Source organism: Carcharhinus amblyrhynchos, chromosome 9 (genome assembly GCF_965287045.1).
Source record: "Carcharhinus amblyrhynchos chromosome 9, sCarAmb.v2.hapA, whole genome shotgun sequence".
NCBI lineage: Eukaryota > Metazoa > Chordata > Chondrichthyes > Carcharhiniformes > Carcharhinidae > Carcharhinus > Carcharhinus amblyrhynchos.
Genome location: NC_137332.1, coordinates 92053594 through 92067321, shown reverse-complemented (window position 1 = coordinate 92067321; position 13728 = coordinate 92053594). Strand labels below are relative to the sequence as shown.

The 13728-nt window shown below is 45.8% G+C and overlaps 1 protein-coding gene across 1 annotated transcript in view; it reads left to right on the top strand.

Annotated features, from left to right (window-relative positions):
• Positions 1-13728, top strand: part of LOC145348018 (uncharacterized) — a 649120-nt gene that overhangs the window by 182124 nt on the left and 453268 nt on the right. The window lies entirely within an intron of this gene.

Genomic DNA, 13728 nt, shown 5'->3' with positions numbered 1-13728 from the left:
ACCTCTGCTTGCAGTGCAAACTGTGTTGCAGATTGACTAAGAAAATGATTTTAACTCAGAGATTGACTATCGTTTTATGATATCTTAGGGAGTTTTGCTTCATTCTTCTCCAGTCCTCTCTTTTGGCCTCTCGCCCCTTGTCTGACCCCTCACTCTATCCCTCACCGCTCATCCAATCATGTCCCTTTCCAGGATTTGGGATGTGATAACATATTCAAGGAATTTGGAGAGAAAAGGGAGATTGGAGATGGAACAGCAGATTTAAAGGAGAAAGGGTTAACATTTGAACAGAACAAACCATGAACAATTTTGGCAAACATTGGGACCAGGAGAAGTTGAGTGACCAGCGGTTTAGTGAGAATAGGGTTGCGGGAACAGGAGGTGGGTTTCGTGAACAAGATAAGCTCAGAGGGGGTACAAGAGGAGATAGGAGAGAAACTAGAGAAAGATGAGTGTTCGGGGAGCATTAATGGAAATTTGTCCAGATGGGGTGACGGAAGGGATGGAAGTGGCAGAGGCACCTGCTGGGTTTGTTTCAATCTTATTTCCTTGAGCAGAGAGGTCAATAACCAGGGAGCAGAGATTTAAAGTCATTGATGGAAGAATTAAAGGGGAGTTGAGTAATTATTTTACTCAGAAGGTGAAACACTGGGATATAACTTCTCCATATTTAAAATGAGAATGGAGTAATTTACCACCCTCTGGAACTCAAAACAAGTTTTGGAATTTATATAGAACATTTCAGAACACCAGTATGTTCCAATGGACTTCACATTCAATAAAGTACTTTTTAGATATGTTAATGTTAAGCAGTGGGCTCATAGATAAATTGTAGAATGAGAGGTCATACTTTAGGATAAGGGTTAGCAGATTTAAAACAGGAAAAGTTACTTCTCTGAAAGGGTTATGAATCTGTGGAATTCGCTACCCTAGAGTGTGGTGGATAAGTAAATTCAAGGAGGAGATAGATTTTTGATTAGCAATGGGTTGAAGGGCTATGGCGAGTGGGCAAGAATGCAGAGTCTGAAATGATAACAGAGGCATAAATCCTCATCACGTTTAAAAACCGCTGGGAAATAAGCTTGAAGGAATAACTTCTCCACATTTAAAATGGGGATGGAATAACTTCTCCACGTTGACACTATCCCATTACGCACTCACTGAGAAGACACCGCATGGGTTAGATACAGGCTCAAGCTTTGTCTAAACTGTCTCTGGAGTGTGGGATTAACCCAGCTCACCCACATACCTGGATCAAGGTGAAGACTGACCTACTTCAGCCCCTCAGATGCACCTGTATTATTGACATTAATATCACAGGATGCTATGTTTGGGAGCAGAACCTAGGCAAATATGTAGTCCTACAAACTACATAGAGTGGTGGGAGAGTGCTCTGCAGACCAGTATCAGAGAAGTACCTGTGTTTTTCAGATGGTGATGGTTGTTCCGGAGTTTAGCTGTTCAGTGGGATTTAGGATGTTTGGGTTTTTGCTCAATCAATACCGAGTCTGTTTCTCACTTCTTGCGCCTACCTACTTTTCTCCATCAGTTTCACGTCTCCTGACACTAGGAACTCTACCATCTTTCACAGCTTCAGGAAGCCAGGCACAAAGACAACATCGACTCCTGCAGCTCATACTAGGTACCACTTTAAATCAAATCAAACTTTAAGGCTGCCAGTTTACAGGGGAAAAGCATTCTGTGCACAGCTTTGGGACTTATTGTTGGTTGTGGCTTAGCATTCTCACCTCTGAATCAGAGAATTGTGCGTTCAAGTCTCACTCCACAGTCTTCAGCACGGAAGTTACATTCTGTTACATGTGTTGATGTTTTTCTCTTTTACTCTGCAGGTGCGTCGGTCCACCTTGTTGTCTAATGAGGGGCATGCACACGGTGGGTCGTGCATGGGTTGTTCTTGAAAGTTCGAGAGTAGCCTAGTACTTCGCGTCATTTGTGTATGCTTAAAACTGGACCAGCAGATGGGCACCACAACAGCTCAGTGACTATCACTGTTTGCTGTGCAGATACATGGATTTGGGCCAGTGTCTGTGGGAGTTTGCGCGTTCTCCCTGTGGTTGCGTGGGTTTCCTCTGGGTGCTCCGATTTCCTCCCACACCCCAAAGATGTGCTCTTAGGCTGATTGGTGTAACAAATTGTCCCTAAATAATTGTCCCCTTAGCCTGGTTTCCAGTGGGGGTACCAAAAGAATAGACATGCGTCAAGGGTGGAGGAGGAAAAACACATTGTTAAGATGGCAGTGCGGGCTCGTTGGGCCGAAGGGCCTGTTTCCCGTGCTGTATTGTTCTTTGTTCAGGTACAGTACTGAGGGAGTGCTGCACTGTCAGAGATACCATCTTTCAGATGAGTTAAATCAAGGCCATGTCTACCCTCTCTGGTGAATGCAAAAGATCTCATGATACCACATTATAGAAGGGGCAGTTGAGTTATCTCAAGGGTCAGTATAGATCGCACATATAAGAACATAAGAACATAACATAAGAACATAAGAAGTAGGAGCAGGAGCAGGCCATCTAGCCCTTCGAGCCTGCCCCGCCATTCAATAAGATCATGGCTGATCTGTCGCTGCTCAGTTCCACTTTCCCGCTTTCTCCCCATAACCCTTAATCCCCTCTCTTATCAAAAACCCATCAACCCGCGTCTTAAAAATATTTAGCGAGGCAGCCTCCACCACTTCAACGGGCAGAGAATTCCAGAGATTCACGACCCTTTGAGTGAAGAAGTTCCTCAACTCCGTTCTAAACCGCCCCCCTTTTATCTTGAGGCTGTGCCCCCTAGTCCTACTGTCTTTTTTGAGCGGGAAGAGTCTCTCCACCTCTATCCTATCCATCCCATTCATCATCTTATATGTCTCAATGAGATCTCCCCTCATTCTTCTAAACTCTAACGAGTACAAGCCTAGTTTATTCAGCCTCTCCTCACAGCTCAACCCCCTCAACTCCGGTACCAGCCTTGTAAACCTCCTCTGCACTCCCTCCAAGGCCAAAATATCTTTGCTCAGGTGCGGCGCCCAAAACTGCACACAGTACTCCAGCTGCGGCCTCACCAATGCCCTATACAGCTGCAGCAAGACCTCCCTACTTTTATATTCAATCCCCCTCGCTATGAAGGCCAGCATCTCATTCGCCTTCCTGACCACCTGCTGCACCTGCAAGCTGGGTTTTTGCGACTCATGCACAAGGACCCCGAGGTCCCTCTGCACCGTCACCTGCTGCAGTTTTTCGCCCCGTAAGTAATAGTCCTTCCTACCATTCTTCCTACCAAAGTGGACCACCTCACACTTGCCAACATTAAATTCCATTTGCCATTTCCTGGCCCATCCGCCCAGCCTATCTAGATCCTTCTGCAGACTCTCCACACCCTCCGCACAATTTGCCGTTCCCCCAATCTTGGTGTCATCAGCAAATTTCGACACCCTACACTCGGTTCCCTCCTCCAGATCATCTATATAAATGGTAAAAAGCTGAGGCCCCAGCACCGACCCCTGGGGCACTCCACTAGTCACCATCCGCCAATCCGAATAGCACCCGTTGACCCCCACTCTCTGCCTCCTATTTGACAACCAATCCTCTATCCACGCTAACACCCTACCCCCAACTCCATGTCCCTCGACCTTCTGCAATAACCTCTTGTGAGGTACTTTGTCAAACGCCTTCTGAAAATCTAGAAAGACCACATCCACCGGCTCTCCTCTATCCACCGCCCTAGACACATCCTCATAGAACTCCAGTAAATTTGTCAGACACGATTTCCCTTTAATGAAACCGTGCTGCGTCTGCTCTATCAAGCAATTCCCTTCAAGATGCCTCGCAATTTCCTCCTTAATGACAGATTCTAACATTTTACCTACCACAGACGTTAAACTAACCGGCCTATAATTCCCCGCCTTTTGCCTGGCACCCTTCTTAAACAACGGTGTAACATTAGCCGTTTTCCAATCATCCGGCACTTCCCCGGAATCCAGCGACGTCTGGAAAATAACCACCAAGGCATCCACTATCACCTCCGCCATTTCTTTCAGAACCCTCGAATGCATTCCATCCGGTCCTGGGGACTTGTCCACAATCAGCCCCTCCAGTCTGTCGAGCACCGCCTCTCTAGTAACAGTAATGTCATTAAGACCCTCCAGTCCTACCACCTTTCCATCGCTAACACCCGGCAAATTATTCACGTCCTCCTCCGTGAAGACAGAAACAAAAAAAGTTATTCAATACCTTAGCCATATCCTCATCCCCTACCACTAGGTCCCCTTTCTCATCCTCTAAAGGACCAACATTCACCCTAGCCAGCCTCTTCCTTTTTATATATTTATAAAAACTCTTGCTATCCTTTTTTATATTAAGCGCTAGCCCAGCTTCATAGTTTCTCCTACCCTTCTTTATCAACTTCTTTGTCAATCTTTGTTGACATTTAAACCTCTCCCAATCCTCTTCTCGCCCACTACTCTTAGCTACTCTAAATTCCTCCGCTTTTAATTTAACACTTTCCTTCACCTCCTTCGTTATCCACAGCTTATTACCTCCCTTCCTACTATCCTTTTTGACCATCGGAATAAATTTCCGCTGAGCACCAAGAAAGATCTCCTTAAAGATCCTCCACTGCTCCTCAACAGACCCTCCCTCCAACGTGCTCCCCCAGTCCACATTCGCCAATTCTTCTCTCATCCTACCGTACTCCCCTCTATTCAAACAGAGGACGCGTGTCCGGGAACCCACTTTCTCCTCCTCCATCTGCACCAGAAACTCCACCATACAATGATCACTCTCCCCAAGAGGATCCTTCACCACAAGGTCCCTAATTCTACCCACCTCATTACATAGCACAAGATCCAAGATAGTTTGCTCCCTCGTCGGCTCCAACACACACTGTTCGAGGAAACTATCCCGGCAGCATTCCAAGAACTCTTCCTCGAGCCCCCCGCGTCCAACATGGGTCGACCAATCAATATGCAGATTGAAATCCCCCATAACTACGGCCGTCCCATTCCTGCACGCCGCACTTATTTGCGCGTTAACAGCCCGCCCCATCTCCAGATCATTATTCGGGGGCCTATAGACGACACCCACCAGCGTCTTCCTCCCTTTGCTGTTCCTAATCTCCACCCACAACGATTCCACCCTCTGCTCCTTGGCTCCAATATCATCCCTTGCTACCACCGTGATGCTATCCTTAATCAGCAGAGCTACGCCCCCCCGCTTTTCCCTCCTGCCTATCCTTCCTAAACACTTGATAGCCCTGTACATTCAGCTCCCAGTCCCTGTCACCCTGCAGCCACGTCTCTGTAATGGCCACCAGATCGTATCCATTTGTGTCGATCTGCGCCACCAACTCATCCACTTTATTCCGAATGCTTCGTGCATTCAGATAAAGTGCTTTCATCCCAGCCTTCACCTGGACCCTATTTGCCGTAACGCCACCAACCATACTCACGCCCCCTACTCCCTCTATTGTTGGGACATCCTCGGCCTCTTCCCTTACCTGTACCCTCTCCTTAACTTTAGACCTCGTAACATCACCTACCCTCGCACCCTCCCCCCCCCCCCCCCCCCCCCCCCACAATTAGTTTAAAGCCCTGTCTACAGTCCTCTTTACTCGATTCGCCAGCACTCTGGTCCCAGCACGGTTCAGACCAACCCCATCCCGCCCGAACAGGTCCCACCTACCCCAATACTGGTGCCAATGCCCCATAAATTCAAACCCATTCCTCCCACACCAATCCCTGAGCCACCCATTCACTTCCTTAATCATGTCAACCCTACACCCGTCTGCACTCGGTTCAGGCAGTAGCCCAGAGATAACCACCTTGTCGGTTCTACTTTTTAATTCCATTCCCAGCTTTTCATACTCCCTCCCCAGATCCTCAGTCTGCATTTTGCTTACGTCGCCGGCACCCACATGTACCACAACGACCGGATTCTCACCCTCCCACTCCAGGTTCCTCTGCAGCCCAGCTGCGACATTCCGTACCCGAGCACCAGGCAGACAACACACCCTTCTGTGCACTTTGTCATTGTGACAAAGGACAGTGTCAATACCCTTCACCCCACTATCCCCAATCACTACTACGTTCCTTTTCCCCCTCTCTTTGCCTATGTCCTGCTGCATCACTGTACCATGTGCAGTTTGCTCACCAACCTCACCTGCCTCGTCCTCGTCCAGCCTGGAAGCAAGAACCTCAAACCTGTTATGCAGATTAAGAGGCTGAGGCCTCCGCTCCCCACCCTCCTTCCTCCGCTCCTCACCCCCCTTCCTCCTCCCAGCAGCCCCCTCTTGTCCCTGACCCTTAGAGTTAGCCAGTCTAGGGGGGGTGGATGTCACTTGCACCCCATTGACAATGGCACCCTCTCTCCCCCTGATGAGCCTCAGTGTCTGTAGCTCAGAGGCCAGCTCATTTACCCTGAGCTGGAGCTCCTCCAGCAACCTGCACTTACTACAGACATGGTCACTGGGATGGACCCTGGGGTCCACCAGTTCCCACATCATACAGAAACCACACATCACATGCCCCTCCATTATTCTGTAGTAGTTTTGAAAAAATTTTTTTTGTTTTTTGTTTCCTTGTTTTTCAAACGAACTCACCTGGCCTTTTTTCCTTCCAGCCCTTTTTGATATTAAGCCCTAATAGCTCACTCTGCTTCCCACTCACTCCGCTGCCCGCTTAGACGCTGCCCGCTGTCTACACCAGGCCTCCTTTTAAACCTGGCGCTGATTTAAAGCTGATGTCCCACAACTGCCTGCTAACCACTCCCTCAGAATTCTTAAAGCAGTAAATACAATAAATAAATGCTTTAAACAGTTCTACAAAGAACAAAGTGCTTTAAACTTATTTTAAACAGGTTTTTAACAGGTAAAATCTTAGCTCTCTCTCTGCTCCTTCACTCATCTGCTCCAGCAAACAATGGAAGGCTTCACCGTGTGGCCAGATGATAATTAAAGCTGATGGCCCGCAACTGCCTGCTAACCACTCCCTCAGAATTCTTAAAGCAGTAAATACAATAAATAAATGCTTTAAACAGTTCTACAAAGAACAAAGTGCTTTAAACTTATTTTAAACAGGTTTTTAACAGGTAAAATCTTAGCTCTCTCTCTTCTCCTTCACTTGTCTGCTCCAGCAAACAATGGAAGGCTTCACCGTGTGGCCAGATGATAATTAAAGCTGATGGCCCACAACTGCCTGCTAACCACTCCCTCAGAATTCTTGAAGCAGTAAATACAATAAATAAATGCTTTAAACAGTTCTACAAAGAACAAAGTGCTTTAAACTTATTTTAAACAGGTTTTTAACAGGTAAAATCTCTCTCTGCTCCTTCACTCGTCTGCTCCAGCAAACAATCGCACAATCAATGTCACAAAAACAAATTATCGAGTGATCATCACATTGCTGTTTATGATTTCTGTGCATAAATTGGATGCCGCCTTTTTACAAAAAATTGCTAAATTACAACAGCGATCACTGTTGATAAGCACCTCATTGGTTGCCGTGTTTTTAGATGCCCAGTTTATGAATCATAGAATCCCTATAGTCTAGAAGGAAGCCTTCAGCCAATTGTGCCTGCACCAACAACAATCCCATCCAGGGCCTATCCCTGTAACCCCACGTAGAGGATTGGGAGGGGTTTAAAAATCAACAAAGAATGACGAAGAAGTTGATAAAGAAAGGAAGGATAAACTATGAAGCTAAACTAGCACTAAATATAAAAAAGGATAGTAAGAGTTTTTATAAATATATAAAGAGGAGGAGGCTGGCTAGAGTGAATGTTGGACTCTTAGAGGATGAGAGGGGGGATTTAGTGGTGGGGGATGAGGAAATGGCGGAAGCTGTAAATAAGTTTTTTGCCTCGGTCTTCACGGAGGAGGATGCGAATAGTTTGCCGGGTATTAAAGATAGAAGGATGGTAGGAGTTGAGGGCCTGAATGCGATCACTGTCACTAGAGAGGTAGTGCTCGATAGACTAGTGGGACTGATGGTAGACAAGTCCCCAGGACCGGATGGAATGCATCCCAGGGTTCTGAAGGAAATGGCAGAGGTGATAGTGGATGCCTTAGTGATTATTTTCCAAACTTCGCTGGATTCTGGGGAAGTGCTGGAAGATTGGAAAATGGCTAATGTTACGCCGCTGTTTAAAAAGGGTAGCAGGCAAAAGGCAGGCAATTATAGGCCGGTTAGTTTAACGTCTGTTGTAGGAAAAATGCTTGAATCCGTCATCAAAGAAGAAATAAATAGCGAGGCACCTTGAGAAGAATTGTTTGATAGAGCAGACGCAGCATGGATTCGTTAAGGGGAAGTCGTGTCTGACAAATTTATTGGAATTCTATGAGGATGTGACTAGTGCGGTGGACGGAGGGGAACCGGTGTATGTGGTGTTTCTCGATTTTCAGAAGGCGTTTGATAAGATGCCGCACAAAAGGTTGTTACAGAAGGTTAGGGGGCATGGAGTTGAGGGTAAGGTGTTAGTGTGGATAGAGGATTGGCTGTCTAATAGGAGGCAGGGAGTAGGTGTCAATGGGTGCTATTCGGATTGGCGGTTGGTGACTAGTGGAGTGCCCCAGGGATCGGTGCTGGGGCCTCAGCTATTTACCATTTATATAGATGATCTGGAGGAGGGAGCTGAGTGTAGGGTGTCGAAATTTGCTGATGACACAAAGATAAGTGGAAAAGCAAATTGTGCGGAGGTTGTAGAAAGTCTGCAGAGGGATCTAGATAGGCTAAGCGAGTGGGTGAGGACCTGGCAGATGGAATACAATGTTGGCAAGTGTGAGGTTATCCACTTTGGCAGGAATAATAGTAGGAAGGACTACTATTTAAAGGGCGAAAAGCTGCAGCATGCTACGGTGCAGAGGGACCTGGGGGTCCTTGTGCATGAGTCGCAAAAACCCAGCCTACAAGTGCAGCAGGTGATCAGGAAGGCAAATGGGATGCTGGCCTTCATAGCGAGGGGGATTGAATATAAAAGTAGGGAGGTCTTGCTGCAACTGTACAGGGCACTGGTGAGGCCGCAGCTGGAGTACTGTGTGCAGTTTTGGTCGCTGCACTTGCACAAGGATATTTTGGCCGTGGAGGGAGTGCAGAGGAGGTTCACTAGGCTGACACTGGAGTTGAGGGGGTTGAACTATGAAGAGAGGCTGAATAGACTGGGCTTGTACTCGTTGGAGTTTAGAAGGATGGGGGGGATCTTATAGAGACGTATAAGATAATGAAAGGGATGGATAGGGTAGAGGTAGAGAGATTCTTCCCGCTCAGAAAGGACAGCAGGACTAGAGGACACAGCCTCAAGATAAGGGGGGTGCAGTTTAGAACGGAGTTGAGGAGGAACTTCTTCACTCAAAGGGTAGTGAATCTCTGGAATTCTCTGCCCATTGAAGTGGGGGAGGCTACCTCGCTAAATATATTTAAGACACGGGTAGGTAGGTTTTTGGTAGGCAAGGGGATTAAGGGTTATGGGGAGAAAGCAGGAAAGTGGAACTGAGCCACTTCAGATCAGCCATGATCTTATTGAATGGCGGGGCAGGCTCGAGGGGCTAGATGGCCTACTCCTGCTCCTATTTCTTATGTTCTTATGTATTTACCCTGTAATCTTCTGACACTAAGGGGCAATTTAGCATGGATAATTAATCTAGCCCAAAGATCTTTGAGTGTGGGAGGAAACCAGAGCACCTGAAGGAAGCCCATGAAGACAGGGAAGAATGTGCAGACTTCATCCAATGCTGGAACTAAACGTGGGTCTCTGGCACTGTGAAGCAGTAGTGCTAACCACTGTGTCACTGCCCCCCACAAACTGAAAATTGATATTTAAATGAAATTTTTTAGAAAATGTTATGCTTCCTGTGAACTAGAAATTATAAGCCCATTGGTGGAGAAAATTTACTAGCCCCCAGAGATATTGACCAATATATTGTGAATAGGACTGTTACTGAAGGTTCTTGAATGTTTCAATGAGAAAACACCATACTGACAACTCAGGTTAAGTGTAAAAATGAATTTATTGAGAGTTGTAAATCTATACAGAAGAATAATAGAACAGCAGACAAATAACACGATATTCAGTTTTCACTAAACTTTGAATCAAGCAAAATAACTTGTTAGAAAATCATGTACTAAAGCAGGGTCTGATTCTACACCATAATCCTGAGAGCTGGCTCACTTTATTCACACTGGGGGCATAGCATTAAAATTAAAGCTAACGTTTTCAGGAGTGATGTCAGGAAGTGATAAGAACGCAGGTAGAACAGGAGTCTGAGTGTATCTCTCACTCTCCAAACAGTATTCAGTTCTGAACACTGACAAAAGTGATGACTGATCTGGAGGCAAGAGGAGCTTAAAAAGAGTGAGGGTGTACTAACGAGTATTCGGGAGGTTGGGAAGATTGTGAGGGTTGTCACCAGTACTAATGGTCCATGCATTATTGCAGTTCGTTAAAATTAATGCTTTGCTGTGTCACCACAGAGGGCAGTTGACAATCAAACTGACTGTAGCATGGGGTAACATATAGACTCAGAATGGATAAGAAATGGCAGATTTCCTTCCTAAAAGATATGAGTAAACCAATTAGGGTTTTTCATCAGTTTCTGGGTCATTACATCAATAACATTTTTTAAAAATCCAACTGAATTTCAAACATACACTGAGTTCCCATCTTCAAGATCTAGTAAGATCAATACACCACCAGATCTCTAGCTGGAGACTAATGTCACAAATTGGTTGCTATCATTAAAAAACAAAACTTAATTTTCACCACAGCTTTCACAGTTTCATTCTCCAGGTAAGGGTAGTTATTCTCATGACCAGCATTTATAGTCCATACAGAAGAAACAAGATGTGATGTTGCTATGATCAATAATCCACAGCGGGCAGTCAAAGCTGGGTCATTGAATAAGTTCAAAATAGAGATAGACAGATGGTTAATCAATAAGGGAATTAAGATAAGGTGATGAGAAGAGTTGAGGATTATCACATCAGATCTGCCATGATCTCACTGAATGGCGGAGCAGAATCGATGAGCTGAATGGCCTACTTCTGCTCCTATGTCTTATGTTCTTATAGTCTCAATCACCCGCATACAACAATTGAACACATCAAAAAGTAAAGGACTGTGTCTTAGAGGGAGGTGGGACCAGGAGCATTGTGCGTATGTAGTGCAGGAAAGGCAGCATGATGAAAATCAATTCAAAACTAACTGGAGCAACAAAAGAGAGAACTCCAACCCCAGAAATAGCAGATAAAAAGCTAAAGGTTCCACAACTTAGGATATCAGAGGTCGCTTACAAATCATCCAAAACACACCAGTAGGAGCATAATTTATACAACACAATGTTTTTGATTTGACCCATTTGTCTCTCATGTGTGAGCTTTAGAATTTATTTAAAAATATGAATATCATGTTATTAAAAGAGCTTAATGTGCTAGCATCTGCCCATGAGTCCTCTTCATCCCGTTCACCACCCCCCAGCAGCATAAAGTCACACTTGGCAAATCGCAAACGGTTTTCAAAACTGAAAACCATGTGTGATGACCATGTCGGAGGCAAAGGGTTGACTGTGGCCCCCAGGGGTTGAGGGACCTACCTGGACACTTCCCCCAGCACCCTAGCTGTAGAGGGGACAATGTCAGGGATTACCTTTCTCCATGACAAGAGTCCACTTCTGTGTGTGTGGGCTTGGGGTTGTTCCCATTATCCATAAGTGGTACTGATGTCAATGGGAATGGGACTTGTCCTTGGGGAGGGTCCCAATGTGCATTGGGTGAGGGGCGTCAATTAAACTTTGAGATCAGGTGCCCTTTAAGATATTCCAGTATTGCCGTGGTCCCTCCAGCTGGCTATGTGATCTTCGCGAGCATTCCAAGATCACTTACAGTGCCAATAAATAAGGCAAGAAAAGGCAGCTGTGAAGCCAGCCAATTTCATACAGCTTTTCCCATCTGATCCAAAACTCTTTGCACACTTTGGTCTTTGTTTCATGACTTGAGTGTCTAAATTAGGGAACTGTGGATCACGATGATATCACACTATGAAGCTATTGTTGCAAAGTCCTGTGCTGACAAGGTACTGATCATGTTTGTCAACATCATCCTAATTACCCATATCCACACTTTCCTAGTTTAACTGATGTTGACAGAATGTTTACCATTGATTTGGTTTTTCAAACGGCAACAATTCATGTGGAAAACAGATATTGTTAGTAAGTATTGTACTCTCGCACTGTCAGCAATGTGACAACCTGGATCATTTATTATTGGGGATATGAGAGAATAAATGGGTCAATACGAATGGGCCAGGAACTGGCAAATGGAATTTAATGTTGGCAAGTGCGAGGTGGTCCACTTTGGTAGGAATAATGGTAGGAAGGACTATTACTTACGGGGCGAAAAACTGCAGCAGGCGACGGTGCAGAGGGACCTCGGGGTCCTTGTGCATGAGTCGCAAAAATCCAGCCTACAGGTGCAGCAGGTGGTCAGGAAGGCTAATGGGATGCTGGCCTTCATAGCGAGGGGGATTGAATATAAAAGTAGGGAGGTCTTGCTGCGGCTGTATAGGGCATTGGTGAGGCCGCAGCTGGAGTACTGTGTGCAGTTTTGGTCGCCGTACTTACGCAAGGATATTTTGGCCTTGGAGGGAGTGCAGAGGAGGTTTACTAGGCTGATACTGGAGTTGAGGGGGTTGAGCTATGAGGAGAGGCTGAATAAACTAGGCTTGTACTCGTTAGAGTTTAGAAGAATGAGGGGAGATCTCATTGAGACGTATAAAATGATGAATGGGATGGATAGGATAGAGGTAGAGAGGCTCTTCCCGCTCAGAAAGGACAGTAGGACTAGGGGGCACAGCCTCAAGATAAAGGGGGGGTGCGGTTTAGAACGGAGTTGAGGAGGAACTTCTTCACTCAAAGGGTGGTGAATCTCTTGAATTCTCTGCCTGTTGAGGTGGTGGAGGCTGCCTCACTAAATATTTTTAAGATGCGGGTTGATGGGTTTTTGATAAGCGAGGGGATTAAGGGTTATGGGGAGAGGGCGGGAATGTGGAACTGAGCCACGACAGATCAGCCATGATCTTATTGAATGGCGGGGCAGGCTTGAAGGGCTGGATGGCCTACTCCTGCTCCTATTTCTTATGTTCTTATACAATCCATTCCCAACACAACAGCAGTTACTGAAGTAGAAAAGCCAGTGATTAATGAAAATGACCCAGGTGAAAATTTACTCCAATGTAGCAACACCACAAAATCCTCAGACATCATTGTGTCTGCTCAACCAGCCCTAAAAGGTGAGAAGACGGAAGTTCCCATCGATCAATCTGAAACTGGAGATGAAGAGGTGCCAAGTCTACTCAACCTGCTGATAGACAGCAACAGTCAGCTGCTTTGAAGGAGAGTGACACTCGAACAGATGATTTAGAGTAGCCAACAGGACCCTGAAACGTCACTGTTACTGGAGAACAGGGAATGTGTGAAGCAGAGCAGGATGCTGGAGTAGTCAAAGATGTCAACTCAACCATTGGAGGAGACTTTTGGTTTAGTTATGTGTCCATCTACTGGTAAAAGCCCATTTGAAATGGAAGAAATTAATCTGGGTGCAGTGCTGACAAGACAGGAACATTTACTGATGAGGTCAACTGTGTGTCACCCGAACAAAATCCAGACAGAATGGAGAAACAAGGTTCACTGGTTAATGACATAAGGGCACGCACAACAGATAGTGACATCCCAAATATAGCACAT